The 15,620-nt window shown below is 34.2% G+C and overlaps 1 protein-coding gene across 1 annotated transcript in view; it reads right to left on the bottom strand.

Moving 5' to 3' along the window:
• LOC139484313 (uncharacterized) overlaps nucleotides 1-15,620 on the bottom strand; it is a 458,860-nt gene that overhangs the window by 206,238 nt on the left and 237,002 nt on the right. The gene's annotated exons all lie outside the window — the stretch shown is intronic.

The following is a 15,620-nucleotide window of genomic DNA, read 5'->3' as shown; positions in this document are numbered from 1 at the left end:
GTTTCCGAAAACCCTTATTTCGGTACGCTTCAAATCAAACATTTTTTTACATGTATAGACAACCTTGCAAAACATTTTTTTCGTATATATGAACGAATTTAGGGGACGACCATTTGATATTCGGGGGGGGGGGGGGTGCGGGGGGCAGGAGGATTTGGAACATAAATAACGCGACCTTGATAATCACAAAAATAAATGGTTTGTTCTGTGGTAGTTTGAAAAAAAAATACCTGACTTGCAATGTATTGAAAATAAATAACTCAGCAGGTCTAATCGAAAGTATGAGATGGCACCAGATTCTTCATAAATTCATCTTTTTTCAAAAAAAAAAATAATCGGGAAACACTTCCCAAATCTTTTAATGATAAAAGTATAAATATTATTTAAATATACTTGAAATGTCTCAGGAACTTTTATTTGCTGGGTCGTAACTACCTTGATGATGCCTCATGTAGGAAATTTCAAAACCAAATTGTGTTCACGGCGAGTGCCTTGCAAGAAGCAAGCTCTCTTCTCCCTCAGACGTAGCCCTGTTTTTTTTTGGGGGGGGGGGGTTCAATGTTTCTTATTTATTTGTCTCTTGTTCATTGATTGCCCTTCTGTATTCTGTTAGTGTTGCATTCCTTTTGTAATCTAGTAATTTTGTTATGAACTTGATCATGAGTTTAAAAAAAAACAGTAGCCATTGACTTAACTATGTGAATTCCATTTTTGCTATATCATGCATATTGGTCTTTTGCAGTTTTTCCTCGAAACTTAAGTCTTCCACTGAATCTAAAGTATACATTTTGCTTTGAGACCAAAATATTGTCAAAAAATTATTAAAACAAAACTTGCATTTTCAGATTAAGAAAGGGTCTGGGGAACTCCCACAAAGCCTGATTTTGCATCATTTGTTCTAAAGCTTTTTAGGCCTTCAGTGGTTCCAAAACCCTTCAATAAAAATCCTTCTTTCTATAGTTTAAATATTCTCCAATTCATAATGTAATGGTACTCGTCGCCAATGTTGTTTTTGTCACAGAGACGGCAGATTATGTTTTTTCTCTGTAATTCCTGCCACCTTCCAGACTTAATCAGCAAATGGTGACTACCACATCTATATTTGCATAATATATAAATGAATTTAGTAAAGAGAATCCAAAGTTTTGCATTTGCAATGACGAATGAGGATTAAATATATACTTTGCATTCAGATATCGCAGATCAAATTTATTCGTTTATAGTGTATTAATGTACGTTTTTTGATTGAATTAAGCCTGCCAGTTGATATTTATCGTGTTTTTCTATGATGTTATGCTATTGTTTCAGAAAAAGGGGGAAGGTTTGGATCCATCAAAACGTTTAATCCCGCTGCAAATGTTTGCACCTGTCCTAAGTCAGGAATCTGATGTACAGTAGTTGTCGATGGTTTGTGTAATTTATACGTGTTTCTCGTTTCTCGTTTTTTAGCTCACCTGGCCCGAAGGGGCAAGTGAGCTTTTCCCATCACTTTGCGTCCGTCGTCGTCCGTCGTCGTTAACTTTTACAAAAATTTTCTCCTCTGAAACTGCTTGGCCAAATTAAACCAAACTTGGCCACAATCATCATTGGAGTATCTAGTTTAAAAAATGTGTCCGGTGACCCGGCCAACCAACCAAGATGGCTGCCATGGCTAAAATAGAACATAATGGTAAAATGCAGTTTTTGGCTTATAACTCTAAAACCAAAGCATTTAGAGTAAATCTGACACGGGGTAAAATTGTTTATCAGGTCAAGATCTATCTGCCCTGAAATTTTCAGATGAATCGTACAACCCGTTGTTGGGCTGCTGCCCCTGAATCGGTAATTTTAAGGAAATTTTGCTGCTTTCGGTTATTATCTTGAATATTATTATAGATAGAGATAAACTGTAAACAGCAATAATGTTCAGCAAGGTAAAATTTACATGCATTCTTACTATGTTTTTTCGTCATTATCTAATGTACTTTGTGTTTATATTTATATTGGGAGAGGACGTCTCTAAAGTTGTTATAACTTGTGTCCAATCCTTTTTGCTACTTTTGCAAATAAAACATGTTTAAACTAAGCACACGGTCCAAAAAAATCTTCTGTAAAATTAAAATTGAGAATTGAAATGGGGAATGTGCCTAAGAGACAACAACCTGACCGTAGAAAAAAAAACAACAGCAGAAGGTCACCAACAGGTCTTCAATGTAGCGAGAAATTCCCGCACCCGGAGGCGTTCTTCAGCTGGCCCCTAAACAAATATATACTAGTTCAGTGATAATGAACGCCATACTAATTTCAAAATTGTACACAAGAAACTAAAATTAAAATAATACAAGACTAACAAAGGCCAGAGGCTCCTGACTTGGGACAGGCGCAAAAATGCGGCGGGGTTAAACATGTTTGTGATATCTCAACCCTCCCCCTATATCTCTAGCCAATGTAGAAAAGTAAACGCATAACAATACGCACATTAAAATTCAGTCCAAGAGAAGTCCGAGTCTGATGTCAGAAGATGTAACCAAAGAAAATAAACAAAATGACAATAATACATAAATAACAACAGACTACTAGCAGTTAACTGACATGCCAGCTCCAGACTTCAATTACACTGACTGAAAGATTATGATTTCATCATATGAACATCAGGCACAATCCTCCCCGTTAGGAGTTTAGTATCATACCATCATAACATATATGAGAAGAACATAACCCGTGTCATGCAAACAACTGGTTTTTGAATAAATGTGTTTAGTTCCGATGCAAAGACCCTATAAGTAAATCAATATTAACGCAAAAATATGCAATCTTTAATGACCTGACAACAGTATCGTAACTATATCCCTTCTTAATAAGTCTATTCAAAGGTTTTGTTAGTTTTTGAGGTGAATACTGACACCTTTGTGCTTTATAAAGAATATTTCCATAAAAAAATGGATGTGAAATACCTGAACGTATAAGAAGTCTGCATGTTGAGCTATATTTACGAATGATGTCCTGATACCGATGATAAAATTTAGTAAATGTTTTGACTAGTTTGTGATATCGAAAACCCTGGTGTAATAATTTTTCAGTAATACATAAATTTCTCTCGTTAAAATCTAAAACATTGTTACATACACGAGCGAATCGTACAAGTTGAGATATATAAACACCGTAAGATGGTGACAAGGGAACGTCACCATCTAAAAATGGATAATTAACGATAGAAATATAAATCATCTCTTTTATCATAAATTTTAGTATTCAGCTTTCTGTTAGTGATATAGATATCAAGATCGAGGAAAGGACAGTGGTCATTGTTAGTATTAGCTTTATTTAAAGTAAGTTCAGCAGGATAAATTTCTTTAATATACATACTGAAGTCGTCATTATTGAGAGCCAAAATATCATCCAAATATCTAAAAGTATTATTAAATTTTTTTATCAGATGTTGTTTCGATGGGTCTTTGCTTTTTTGTCATAAATTGTAACTCATAGCAATACAAAAACAGGTCCGCAATAAGTGGTGCACAGTTAGTCCCCATTGGAATTCCGATAATCTGACGATATACGGAATTCCCAAAGCTAACAAAAATGTTATCTAGTAAAAATTCAAGGGCATATATAGTATCAAAGCATGTCCAATTGACATAGTTTTTTTTTTTTGTTTATTGCTACTAAAAAATGACCTAAAAGAGTTTGAACATATATATTCACATTCTGACTTTTTAAATGCCCGTAGTTTAGTAATGTTATCTTTTACACCAAAGTTTGTAAAATTTGATCTGGACTTTGTCGAACTAGCTGAGAACGGTATTTCACTTCATCTTTAGCAGAACCTTCAAGTTGTAAATATATAAAAATCCGCTCGTTCTTGACGGGACATCTCACGTGCATGTAACACAGTATTTACATCTCCAATCCAATCTTTAACTGGAAAATTATACCCAGAAAACTTCGGAACCTTTCTATCTTTCTGCACATATACAACATTCTTTTCATTCGCTGGTGCCCTTTTCACTTCATTTTCACCACTAGGTTTCCACGATAGTTCTTTAATTCTATTCTGTAATTCATTCATTTGCTTTTGTAAAGACTTACAAGTAGGATTATTTGCCATTATGAACTTTCCAAAGTATTACCACAAAAATATATACAAAACAATTGCAAAAATACACAATATATAACTCCACTCTATATTCACAAAAAGTGAATCAATGCATAACTATAATCCAGTATGAATAATACACATAATCCAAAATGAATAAATCACATAATCCAGATTGAAAAAATAATAAACATATATATTTCATCATATGTCACCATGTCTCACAATATCACATATATTCCAAATACACATATATTCCAAATACAGAAAACAGTTACTTCATTGGTAAACGGTTTCGGCACTGTTATACATCACCGCCAATGTTCGTCTTCAATCGTAAACTCAGACAATGTTCGGTTAAGTCCGTATATATTCCGACAACACAAATAATCTCCGTCACTGGTCGGCTCTTCCCGTGGATTTACGGTCTGGTAGAAACTCCGTCAAAGTTTGTTCATCTCCATGGATAGTCCGATGACACACACATCAACTTCGTAAATGTTTCGCCTTCCTCCGTAGATACTCCTCTCAGCCGTCAGATGGAATGCCAGCAGTCATTGCCTTCTGGTTTGTCGACGATACCATTTGTGACCAGGTGGAATAAGGCTCAGATAAATTGAATGCAGAACGTTCAGATATTTTAATAAATATTACATAGAGTAGAAGGCAACGACAGATCTGAAATATACAGATAATGACAAATAAATACAACTTTACATATAAATGCATATGAATATATCATTTTGTAGCAACTAATGTATATTATGTTTAATTACACAATTGCAAATAAATAATAATTCAAAATACAGTTCAATGACAACTCTGAATGTAAACTAGTGTTTCTTATTATCCATTGACAATATAGTTAAAAAGTACAATATATATAGTCAATAGGTGAACTGTTACACTAGATAGAACCAGATAAAACAACTATTAAGTAAGGTAGTTTGTTTAATAGCCAGTGGTGAGTAAATATCAAATAGCCCAAATAGAGTACTTTGGATTCATTGAACCATATAATACAAAATATGTTCAATATAGTAAGATCATTATTGTACTGGGTAAAATAGATATAAACTAAGTACAAAGTTGGGAATAATATCAAATAGATAATATGTATATAAATGAACTTGTCCACACAGTAATCAAAGGTCTTTTGATACTTTTAGAAAAACTATAACATTAACTGAATAAATTTTCTTGCACCAGATGTGCATTTGAACAATTGACATTTCTTCAGTGATACTCGAGACTAATTTCTTTATGATATCATAACACACATTGTGGACATCGATTCCATGATATACATGAACAATGGTATAGGGAGTGACTATAATGCAAGTTGGTGGTTTTATGCATTGAAAACACGACTAAGTTCGATTTACAATTTATCCAAGATTCAAAAAGTTACATATACTTGAATGAAATTATGCGTTCATATAAACAGTTGCGTCAGTTATTTTGCCGGGTCCTGAGGTAATTGTGAAATAACATAATAATCTAGAAAACTAACCAACAAGATACGTCTGTCGTTTCAACATGTTTACTACTCTTGATCTAGAAATACTATTGTTAAGGTAGCACAATACAAAGATTTTTTAACTCACAGTTTGACGGTTTTGGAGGTCAAACTGTGTTGTGCTAGAATCTATACAATATGTTGAGATGATGAATAACAGAGAAGCTAAATTCATTCAAGTATGGATATCACAATATGGCAACTAATTACATAACAATTAATTATGTAATAATTATGTCATAATGAAATTATCACAATTTGAAAGATTAATCCTTTTTCTTTCTTTTGGTACCTCATTTATACAATTCAAAGAAAGATGAGTGGAATAAGATCAGTTTAAAGATGTATGATTGGGGGTGAAAAATCTTTGTATTGTGCTACCTTAAATGGTTTAATATATGTTATTGATCACAGTTTTGATGAAATGATAAAAAAAAAACCTTCCACTTTTTTACCTCCAGTGTACAAAGATTGTTGTTTGTCTTTTGTACTTTTTCGTATTTTAGAGAAAATAGAGACGTTCTTTGACATACTCCTGGTTCATCAATTTCCTCCTTAGACACTGGTGACTTTTACTAAGTAGGAGCTGCAAGCTATTGAATACCGAATAAGTTGGGAATTGTATATTCCATATACAGGTGAAGCTTGTATATTGCTACTAAGGTTGAAGACATTGATAATTTCAAAATTAAAATCGTCTCATATGTCATAGATTCGGGAACTGAGGTGACCGTGCATGTCAAATTCCAGATATAGGTCTAAAAAAGAGGCAGAGGAAGGTGTGTCTGTTGTTTCTTTAATTTCAAGTTCTGAGGGATATATCAATGGAATAAAATCAGAAAACTATGTATTGTTAATGGAAAAACATCATCAATATATCTGAAAGTAAATTTAAATTATATTGCTTCTTTGATCTTCTTGTTTTTGACAAGTTACTGAAGGAAATCCGAATCATATGAAAATAAGAAGCGGTCGGCAAGGAAAGGCGCACAGTTCGTTGCCATAGGCATGCCCATAATTCGTTGAAAAGTCGACCTTCGAATTGAACCAAATAAGTTGTTAAGAAAAACCTCCAGCATACTAAACACTTGTTCCGCTGTGTAGTATGTTTTATCCTTTTATTCACTATTAACAAAAATGCCGTATGGTATCCCTAAGTAAGCGTATGCTAGAAGTTCTTTAGATTTTTTTTTTAGAATCCACGGGTTAATATCACTACGTGAGTTAACAGTTTTACAGTATTGCTAAAGACCCTCTTTCACTTCGATCAGAATTTTGGTCAAGACGAACATGCAGATGAGCCAGCAATGTATCGTTGTTTGATTGAATTTTTAGAAACCTAGGTATCCAATACATACAATGTAAGTCCTCCGATTTACTGTTTGATGCAATGTTAATCGAAGTCATGAAAGACTTATGATTCGCCAAAATCTCACCCCTTTCAAATGATATGTCTTCAGAATTATCCGAGTGCTCATTATTTCTAGTTCTTTAACAATAGTTATCAAAGGTACCAGGATTATAATTTAGTACGCCATACGCGCGTTTCGTCTACATAAGACTCATCAGTGACGCACATATCAAAGCATTAACAAGATATTTAACAAGTCTTTAACAAGACATTCGTAGTTGCGATTTATATACAAAGACAATATTATTTGATGCTTTGTCAAACAACATACTTATCATGAAGAAATGATAGACAGCATCTGTGTCTCATTCACACAGTATTTCAACATATGTATGCGACGTTGCATCAGAGTTCTGGATGTTTTGACCCTTTCTGACATAGTGTCCAGTTCAACTACTTCTCGTTTAGCACATGCTCTGGCGCAGACCCCAATGGAATCCATAATTATTTTGAAGTTATTGTTCGAATTGATGTGCTGGAGTTCTCTAAACTTAGGACCACGAAAATCTCCTTTCCGAGATTTCATGTTGAATTATGTTAAGATCCCCAACAATAACATGGCGACAGGGGCTATAATTATAAGGTGATCGAAACAGTCACATATCAGATGTATTTTTAGGTATATTGTTCTAAATCAAGGTCCAGCAATGTTTTTTAAAAACTAAATATTTTTGGTGCAATGGTTTTGTGTAACTGTTTATATACAATCGGAACAGACTGATTTCGATAATCAATTGAATTGTAGATGAAAACTCCTTGTGATGTAGCCGTTGTTGTCGTACAAAAGCCGTATTCTGATTCTCGGAAAAATCACTGAGCAGATTTTTTAATAACCATTCAGTTTCAGAATTTGAAGAACCTTTAACAAAACTCATCCTAGTTGTGTATCATGATTTTCTTGATAGAGGGTTGTTGCTCACAAGGAAGCTATTAAATCAAAAGTTCCAAATGGTGAAGTTGAAATCATCTCTTCATAAATTTTACGGACGCCATCAAGAGTTGGTTGACCGTTATGGAATAACCGTTTCACAAATGATATCGGATATCTTCCTGGGGTTCGTGTTGTTTATTCTTTGGTTTTCTATGTTGTGTTATGTGTACTATTGTTTTGTCTGTTCGTCCTTTTTCATTTTAAGCCATGGTGTTGTCAGTTTATTGATTTATGAGTTTGATGGTCTCTCTGGTATCTTTCGTCCCTCTTTTCTTACGTCGTAACTACAATCCTCTTCCCTTATAAATGTGACCTACCGAATTAGACTATTTACAAAATAAAAACAAAAATTAAGAAAATATAGATAAATCATCAAAAATAGTATATATAACATGCACTTTGAGAGGAGATCTCCATATTTTTACTTGTTACTAACGTATATAATGGGGTATGGGTGGAGGTTAACAGAAGGAGAATACTATTCCAAAAGTATACGGAATAGAGAATCCTCATATAAAAGTTCTGATTTAAACTTTAGTTCATAAGTAATCAAATATCTTAGGTTTTTTTCCTAAAAGTTTCCTCATTACGTGCATACGATATTAACGACGTGCTAATGTTTATTCAATTTAGATATAGTAACTTCTTAAATTCTTTTCAGACATCTATGATCATCTACCAGAAATGGCAAGCAAATGTGTGTGCAATGAGACCAATGACATTCTCGCTTTGATTGGTATCCTTGAAATAATGGCTGAACCAGTTATTATTTTGACCACGAGCATCACCGAAGAGACATATATTGTCGAAATGCGCATCTGGTGCAAGAAAATTGGTACCGTTAATTTTATTACTACCACTGGGTCGATGCCTCTGCTGGTGGACTATTAGTCCCCGAGGGTATCACCAGCCCAGGAGCCAGTACTTCGGTACTGGCATGAAAATACGGATTTTTTGTGTTATTAAAATTTGCTGTTACAAAATAATAGAAATTATTATAAATTAAGGAATGTATCTCCCTCATGCAAAGCTCTGATTCCTTCCACGGATTGGGCTATACTTTTTGGACCTTTTTGATTATAGCTATTCATCTTTTATATAACTTCTTAGAAAGAAAGATAAGAAGTTAGCAAAATCCTTTAACTCTACTTTCCGCTATATAGATGACGTTCTTTCACTAAACAATTCAAAATTTGGTGACTATGTGGAACGCATCTATCCCATCGAATTGGAGATAAAGGATACTACAGATACAGTTAAGTCGGCTTCATATCTTGACTTACATCTAGAACTTGACAATGAGGGTCGGTTGAAAACAAAACTTTATGACAAAAGAGATGATTTCAGCTTTCCAATTGTGAACTTTCCATTTCTAAGTAGCAACATTCCAGCAGCACCTGCATACGGGGTATATATCTCCCAATTGATACGATATTCCCGTGCTTGCATTTCCTATCATGATTTTCTTGATAGAGGGTTACTGCTCACAAGGAAGCTATTAAACCAAGAGTTCCAAACGGTGAAGTTGAAATCATCCCTTCGTAAATTTTACGGACGCCATCACGAGTTGGTTGACCGTTATGGAATAACCGTTTCACAAATGATATCGGATATGTTCCTTACGTCGTAACTACAACCTCCTTCCCTTTCATAAATGTGACCTACCAAATTAGACTATTTACCGGATTTGTAATCACATAAGCAACACGACGGGTGCCACATGTGGAGCAGGATCTGCTTACCCTTCCGGAGCACCTGAGATCACCCCTAGCTTTTTTGTGGGGTTCGTGTTGTTTATTCTTTAGTTTTCTATGTTGTTTCATGTGTACTATTGTTTTTCTGTTTGTCTTTTTCATTTTTAGCCATGGCGTTGTCAGTTTGTTTTAGATTTATGAGTTTGACTGTCCCTTTGGTATCTTTCGTCCCTCTTTTATATAAGCTTTGGATTTCAAATATTTTGGCCACGAGCATCACTGAAGAGACATGTATTGTCGAAATGCGCATCTGGTGCAAGAAAATTGGTACCGTTACTTTTAATTATTAACGACAGAAGACAAGAAAAATATTGCGAATACATATTCCTGTTTTTGTCTCATTTTGGACAAGAACGATGTATGGTAGTCGTGAGTACTAAGGAGAAGATCAGATTGAGGCTTCAAGAAAATGAAGGAGATTTTGATTATTTAGTAATTTCTGGAATTTCTATTCCAATTGAATGCTTAGAATATAGAAAAAAACTTACCATGTTTTGTATATATTAATGGAAGTACGTAGAAAAACCTGTTTCCGGGAGTTGAGCTGATCGACAGCAAATATTTGCCAAGTGATTTACTTAGTGAAATCAAACCGGAAGCTTTTAAAAATAGTAAAAATATTCATGCAATAGTAACTCAGATGGATTCAACACGTGGTCGAAGCACACTGCATGTTTCTTTAGATCATAATATTAAACCGGGACTGTCATTGGTTGATTATGCAGATCCTAAATGTCCAGAACTAAGCATGGCAAAACACAAACAGAAGAAAGGCATCGGACTTATTAAACAAAATATCAAGCAAAAACTCCAAGGAAATTCAAATGAAAATGAAAAAAAAAAGATACGTAATGCAGGTATTGCAATCAACAGTCTTGTTCAAGGGTGGGAGGAATTAAATCTGTCACATGAGGAATCAAATATGTCTCTTAACAGCAAGGAGACTATTTTCCATCAAGCATTCGATCCACTCATTGAAGCACTTACAAACACCGAGGACATATTGCATCAAACATCTTCCCCAAACCCAAAGAAACCTAACGTTAGATTTTAGCGGTGATTGTTCAACGTCTAGTGATGTGCCATCGACTACCGGTTTATCAGGTAGATTTAATAATGAGAGTCATATAATAGAAAAAGTTCGAGGGAATGATGGAGACGATCAAGTCACTATTCAGTACAAATATAAAACAAGCAAAGATTTCATTCCAGTCTTTCCTCTAAAAGGAAAACCTAAGTATTTAGATGAGTGGCTAAACCGAAAAAGAAAATGGCCGCCGACAGACGTCGTTACAGATGAATATAACAGTGAGTTTTCCGTCGTTGCTAAACCTGCTCCTGTTGAACCATCAAAGGTTATTGACTTTTGTCTTGCATACAATATAAGAGAAGTCAAGCTAGCTAAAGCCATGACTCAACTTCAAAAGAATGTCATCCTTATCATAAAAGCCTTACAGAAAAGTTCATTGCGTGATTATTGTGAAATAGTGACAACATTTCACTGGAAAACGGTTGTATACTGGGTGTCTGAGAACACTGAAACTTAAATACTTGAAAACAGAACGGAAGACAATATTCATGAATTCCTTCAAAACATTCTGAAGTATATGGTCGATTGCTTGTGTTACAATTATCTGCGACATTATTTTGTTGCTAGCAATCTCTTTGTCGGTATACATGAAGATAAAATACACGATATAGTACTAAAGATTGTTGAAATTCAAAAATACCTTATGGAGAATTTACAGAATTTCGACAAATGACAAAGTACTGTTAAAGTTCACTATGACATTGTTTCTAGGAGCAAGATGAAAGAATTTCAAGAAATGCATTCCGATCCAAGTGATAATGTCATAGTCGAATCTGTCGTTACACTGCTCAGAGGATTCGTGAATGAAAATAAAGAAGTTGTGAGGAGAGCTTTACATGAGGTTTTAACAGAAGCTGTTCCATTTTTTATTGAAGAGAATACAAGGAGACGTGAACCAAACGCCACGGATAGTGAACCAAACGCCAAGGATAGTGAACCAAACGCCAAGGATAGTAAATCACCAATTATCCTAGCCCTTTCGGGATCAAGTAAAATACGAAACAGTTTGATTGATAGAGCTGTATCCTGGTTACTTGACGAAATGCATAGTACTGAAGCACCAAACGTTGAAGATTGCTCTGGGAATAAGTTTGTACTTGAGATGCAGAAACTTTTATCTGGAAACTGGTTTTAATTTGAAGAAAAAAATATATGTGTTGCTGCTGTAGAACGGTCTATTTCTATCTTTGTCTGTATATTATCAAGAGACACAACACCGAAATTTAACACACACGGAAACGAACTATAATGTAACAATGGCCATTTTCCTGTCTTGGTACAGGGCATTTAAAAAAAAATGGTGGTTGAACCTGGTTTTGTGGCCAACCAAACCTCCTGCTCTAATGACTAATGTGCTAATTGTAACATTAAAATGACAACATTACACGACAGGGCTACAATAAATAAATGGGAGAAAATATAGGACAGAGAAACAACGAATAATAGCCATCAAAAGATAACAGGTTGAAAAATATTTTTATACGCCAGACGTGCGCTACGTCCACACAAAACTATGCTCAGATGAAAAAAGTTTGAAAGCCATAACAACTACAAAGTTGAAACAGCCGAGGACCAAAAGTTCCAAAAAGTTGTGATGTCAGGGTTATCCGCCTGGGACAAAAACAACTTTATTATCAAAAATAATACATAGTTTAGCAAACAGTAAATTTTATAAAATGACTATATACTAGATATACATGATTAAACTAAAGTGGTGACTAGCTAAAGAATTAAAACGAAAGCATTACAAAATCACAGCTGTGTTAGCTATAGTCATTGAATCGCCCAAAATGACGTCACATTTACATTTCTAAAACGTGTTTCCAAAATTAAGAAAGAATTTGGATGAAATTCAAGATTAGATTTGTATGACTTATCTAACTTGAAATGAAAAATTATACTAATTGATATTTAATTGTAGTAGTTATTAGATAACTATTTGTATTATCTAGCTTTGTCGGTGTTTCTTCTGATCAAACTGCAAACCAAATATATCGTGTAAATTTGTTCATCCAAAATTAAATCTACCAAATGAACTGGATGAGTAGTTATCCCTAACACAACACATGAATACAACAGAGAAAAAAACGATTTATAACTACAAACGTTAAGACATTTGACAAAATCCGATGAAAACAACAAACACACCATCAAAACAGAACAAATAAATTTGGGATGGAAAAGTACCGAGCCACGTCTTAAGTAATACGAAATCATACTCAGCAAAACGGTCTAAATCGGGAAAAAGTCAAGTTCGGTAATAAAAAGATAAGACGACGTAATGACAAACCACAATCTAACAAGTAGTAAAGATGTCCATAGTTAGTTTGGACAAAGATACATCATATGGATCAACCAATTTCGTGATGGTGTCCGTAAAATTTACAGAGTGTCATTTTTAATCTGTCCACCTCATAACTTTGTTGGAGCCGTTTCTGCGTTAGGAACACACTCCTGTATATGAAGTCCGTACAGTGTGAGCACGAGAATAACGTATCAATTGAGATATGTAAACACCATACGAAGGGGCAGATGGTATGTTACTGCTGAGAAATGGGAAATTGATAATTGGGAAGTTGAAATCGTCCCGCTTATCATCGTGTGAAGTCGTCCATCTGTGTCAATATTGTGGAAAATATCAAGGTATGAAGCAGTCCATCTAGTATTAGAAGTATCCTTAATTTCAAGTTCAGTGGGATATATGAGATGCAAGTATTGGCTGAAATATGGGTTATTCAATGATAGGACATCATCAATATATCGGAAAGTGAAATTAAAGAATTTCGCAAGGTGCTTTTCTGTTTGTCTTTTAGAAGGGTTTGAATGAATTCTGCTTCATACGAGTATAAAAACAAATAGTCTAGTAGGGGTGCACAATTAGTATCAATTGGAATACCTATTGTCTGTTGAAATATGAATCCTCCAAACTCAACAAATATATTGTCGATCAAAAAGTCCATCATTTTGATAATATCATCTTCAGTATATTTTCTGGTAGATTCAGTGTGGTTCTTCACAAGATATGAATTATTGTAACCCAAAGCAAGAAATTTGTATCTACGATTCCTATTTCAATAGAAATAGCTCTGTTTGATAAGATGGTGGAGCCGATCTTTCAACTGAGCATGTGGAATAGTAGTGTAAAGCGTAGAAAAATCAAAAGTCTTTATGTTACTACAAAATTGCAAAGTTTTTGATCGAAGATTAAGCAGTAGATCTTTCGAATTTTTGAGAATCATCATCTGGTTAACACCACTGGTAGAATATATCTCATCACAATATTTTTGAAGCCCATCTTTAACTGCAAAAAGAATAGTAGTCAGTATTTTAGAAAGATGTTTAGTCGAGTATTTTGACCATCCAGCTATGTATCGTTCTTTATATGGAGTTTTGTGTAGTTTTGGTATCCAGTATAATGATGGTAAATTATCTTCGTTTTCTTTGATGTTGATACCAAAAGAAAGAAGGACAGATTTGTGATTTTGTAAAATCTCGTCCTTTGTAAATGATGTTAAGGAATATGTAGGATTACCAGTTGTTCTAATAAGACAATATGTATGGGTGCCAATGAGACAACTCTCTATCCAAGTCACAATTTGTAAAATAAACCCATCATAGGTCATAGTACAGTCTTCAACATGAAGCATTGGCTCACACCGAACAACAAACTTTAAAGGGCCCCAAAAATAACAAGTGGGTATTCATTAAAAAGGGGTAAACAACTGCCTACTCTATATAAAAACGAGAAACATGAAACAAATCAACAAACGACAACCACTGAACATTGGATTTCTGACTTAAGACAGATGCAAATCATTTGCAGTAGGTTTAAGGTTGCATTTCTGTAAATATTGACAATGCAATTTCCCATAGGAACTCCTTTTACGGCTAAAACTGTACCACTTTTACTATGAAGTTTTGAAAAAATCTTATCCTAGAATTGAAAGTTCATATGCACCACAATTGTTTTCAAAGGTCAAAATATAGGGCTGTGCGGCATATTTTCAACGTTTATATGCCCTGATCTTCTCAGAGTTTAAACTAACACTTATTTTCTTAACTACCCCTACCTCGAATGAAAGGTTATCACAGATTTCAATGTCAACAATATGCACATGTATATTTACTGGTAACATTCCCAAGTTATGTCTCTGTGAGATGGAACACAGAGAGCATAACTGGGAACGAGTATGTAAACAAAATTAATTTTCTATGAATATTCAAGATCTCCCCAAAAGAAGCGTGTTTTGAGAAACAGCTGTATTTACAAAGTGCAACCTTAAAGGTTTTAATAGGTACCAACCTTCACCCTTACCTTAAACAATAGTATAAAATCACAACATAGAAAAACAAACTATAAAATATGGATTGAAATTGCTTAACTCTATCAAGACAATTGAAAACATATGAGCACAAGTGAACATACACTTAACGAATACATGTCATCCATGACTCAATGTAAATAGACACCTAATACATCAGGGGTGAGAAGTTGAACATTTTCATATTGTATCACAATGGGTAAGGTTGGTGACACCATCACGAGTTGGTTTACAGTACACGTAATGGTCTCCTTTTACTAATTTGTGACATCATTTAATTAGACTTGTCGTTTGCTTTTTTGATTATAAAATAAAGATGTGGTATGATTGTGAATGAGACAACTTTTATCAGGAGACCAAATGACACAAAAATTTATATTATTTCGTCTCGTTCTTGTTTAAGACATGTTCACCATAAGCCGATACCGAAACTGAAACCGAAACCGATATCGAAACCAAACATAGCAATGAGGTTAATGGTAAATGTGTATAATCTTAATTATCTCAACCCTTTTACT

This window comes from Mytilus edulis, chromosome 1 (genome assembly GCF_963676685.1).
Source record: "Mytilus edulis chromosome 1, xbMytEdul2.2, whole genome shotgun sequence".
NCBI lineage: Eukaryota > Metazoa > Mollusca > Bivalvia > Mytilida > Mytilidae > Mytilus > Mytilus edulis.
Note: the sequence above shows the minus strand (reverse complement) of the source record. Positions and strands in the feature narration are given on the sequence as shown.